Source organism: Octodon degus, unplaced genomic scaffold (genome assembly GCF_000260255.1).
Source record: "Octodon degus isolate 3935 unplaced genomic scaffold, OctDeg1.0 scaffold00084, whole genome shotgun sequence".
NCBI lineage: Eukaryota > Metazoa > Chordata > Mammalia > Rodentia > Octodontidae > Octodon > Octodon degus.
Genome location: NW_004524660.1, coordinates 4,654,154 through 4,657,164, shown reverse-complemented (window position 1 = coordinate 4,657,164; position 3,011 = coordinate 4,654,154). Strand labels below are relative to the sequence as shown.

General features: G+C 46.9%; 1 long non-coding RNA gene across 1 annotated transcript in view; it reads left to right on the top strand.

The window, feature by feature from the left end:
- The first annotated feature begins 1,865 nt into the window (after positions 1-1,865).
- LOC111818249 overlaps positions 1,866-3,011 on the top strand; it is a 17,684-nt gene continuing 16,538 nt past the window's right edge. Inside the window, exon 1 of the long non-coding RNA XR_002822275.1 lies at positions 1,866-1,950. This is a non-coding gene — a long non-coding RNA (uncharacterized LOC111818249). The remainder of the gene's footprint in view (positions 1,951-3,011) is intronic.

Here is a 3,011-nt window from a genome sequence, read left to right as displayed (position 1 = left end):
ACACCCTTAATCCAACCCAGAACTATCCAAAACCAATCAGTGGAGTGATGCATGAACCACGCCCCTTTTCGAGACAGGGTCTCCCTGTGCAGTTCAGCTGTGCCTGCGCTCTCCTGGTAGCACTCACAGCCATCCTTCTGCCTCATCCACCCTTTATCCCAGCACCACACATTCTGGATTCAGCCACCTCCCAAAAGCTCCCGCGATCGCATGAGGATGTGCTGGGACGGATAGACACAACCATAACAGCTGGTAACCGTGAGACATGAAGCAGCCTAGAAGAGCCCTCGTCTGGGAATACAGGTGGAAAGGAAAGTCAAGGGATGGAGACTGGTGAAGACTCATCCTCCACACCAGTTAGCGCACCATGACATCTCCAGAGGAGCCAGCGACCTTCTCCACTGAGCACACAGGTCAGATGCAGACGCCCAGTCTTCTCACCTCATTCGCCCACAGGTGCGGAAAGTTAGTCCTATAACTTCAGGAAAGAGATTCCGTCCTTAGAATCTGACTCTGACCTTGAAAAATGGAGAACAAAACACATAAAACAGTGAAAAAGCTTCTCAGAAGAAACAGAAACTATAAAGGGAAACAAATTCCTCAATACTGTTGTTATGATCCTTGGAAACACAATAAGAGACAACACACCTATGAAAAGTGTGGAAAAGTGTGGGAAAAAAATTTATGGGTAGCTGAAGAAAAAACAGGTTTCACAGGAACAATGTGCACCGTAATACCCTCTTTGCAATTCACATTCAGTGCATTTTCTGGCATTCTCTGAAGTCCACACAGAAATCTGTCTTAGCGCTGGTATTCCTGAAGTTACCAGAGAGTCGCTGGGAGCTCAGTCCTTAGTGTTCTGGAGGCTCTTGCCAGTCGCTGTGGGTCCGGGCCTGCCTTCGCGGGCCTCCGAGGCTGTGCTGAGCTCTGCGCGGACGGTGCACCCTCACCGGAGGCGCACTCTGCTTCCAGCTTTGCTCTTCCCCCTGACCGACCCATGTTGTACACAGGCTTTGACATGGAGATTATTCGACTAAACGTATTTTTAAATTAAAAAAAAAAAAAAGAATTAAAAGCTCCCCCCGGTCTCTCTAGGCGATGATAATGCAGTGTCATGAGTCTATCTGCCCTGCGGATTTTCCACATCAGCAGCGGCCACGGGGGAGTGTCCCTGGCTCATCTGAACCGCAGCCTCTCCGACTCTCTGTTCTGATTTGGGGTTCGCTATCTGCGCACCCGAACTAGCCTGTGCAAGTATCTTTCATAGCGCAGGCACTGGACGCTACCATCTTCCTGTGTGTGTGGTTGTCTAGTTCTCGTTCTAGAAGGCGAAGTTTCTCCAGAGAAAGGACCATCACTGACACAAACCATAGTAAGAGGCATTTTAATAAGTGTTCAACAAACAGTGCTTACATCTTCAGAAAGAATTTGGTAAAAAAAAAAAAAAGTGCTTACAATTGTTCACTAAACTGGCAGAGGATAAGGAGAACTACAAAAAGTCCTATGAGCAGTTTTCTAAGAAAAAAAAGCTTGGGATACATGAAGACTCAAAATCGGAAAAAGCTTTCAGAACTGCTACACTACTACACATCTGCTTCTGGGGGTGAGACGGTTTCTCTCAAGGACTATTGCACCAGGATGAAGGAGAACCAGAAGCACATCTATTCCATCGCAGGTGAAACCAAGGACCAGGCAGCTATCTCAGCCGTGGAACGGCTCTGGAAGCTCGGCAGAGAAGTGATCTACACGATCGAGCCCATCGATGAGTACTGTGTCCAGCAGCTGAAGGAATCTGAGGGGAAAACTTTAGTGTCAGTTACCAAAGAGGGCTTGGAACTTCCAGAAAATGAAGAGGAGGAAAAAAAAAAAAAAAAATAGGAAGAGAAAAAGACAAAGTTTGAAAACCTGTGCAAGATCATGAAAGACATCTTGGAGAAAAAGGTTAAAAAAGTGTTCGTGTCAAACCGATTAGTGATGTTCCCACGCTGTATTGTCACAAGCACATATGGCTGGACAGCAAACATGGAAAGGATCATGAAAGCCTGAGCCCTGAGAAACGACTCCACGATGGGTTACGCGGCGGCAAAGAAACACCTGGAGATAAACCCTGAGCACTCCTTTATGGAGCTTGTCAGGGAAAAGGCCGAGGCCGATAAGAAGGACAAGTCTGTGAAGGACCTGGTCATCCTGCTGTACGAAACCGCACTGCTGTCCTCTGGCATCAGCCTGGAAGACCTGCAGACACACGCGAACAGGGCTTACAGGATGATCAAGCCAAGTCTAGGTATTGATGAGGATGACCCCACCGCCAGCGACACCACTGCTGCTGTTAACGAGGAGATGCGGCCTCTTGAAGGAGATCACGCCATGTTGCGCGTGGAAGAAGTCGACTGAGCTCAGCCCAAAGAACACTCATGCGTGCTCAGTGCCTTAACCTTCATTCCCTCTGATGATATATATTTTCAAGGATTTTTCTGTTAAGTGTGTATGGCATGACAACTGCTTTTAAGGGAAGATAAGATTTCTTTCTTCTTTTAGTAATACTGTGACATTTTAGGCACTAAAGCAGAGCCGGCAGTGCTTTCTCGAGGTCCACCTTGGCTTATTTTAACAGGTTGAGATGTTTGTGGTAAGACGTCACTTCACTGTTAACGTGTGAGGTCTGAAGTGCTTAGTCACCCAGCCAGATTCCTCACTAGGCCAGACCTTGTGTCTCGGAAGTGCGGAGATTCCCTGATGTTTAAAGCAATATTTGTTAAGATAGCTTGAGTTTTCTTATAGGATGTTTTCTTAAACTTTCTCCAGTAGTTTCAGATCCGCATGTCCTAGGCTTCTAGGAGTACGATATAGTAAAAACTTGATGGCAGGAGCTGCACGGGCTTGTTTTTCTTTGGAAGAGACAATTTCAAGGGAGAGACAATTCCTAGGGATACCGCAAAGCTACTTCAGAAATCATTCGGAACAAGGCCTGTGAAGGGAAGTGAGTGCGCAGGTCACATTCTGCTTTATAA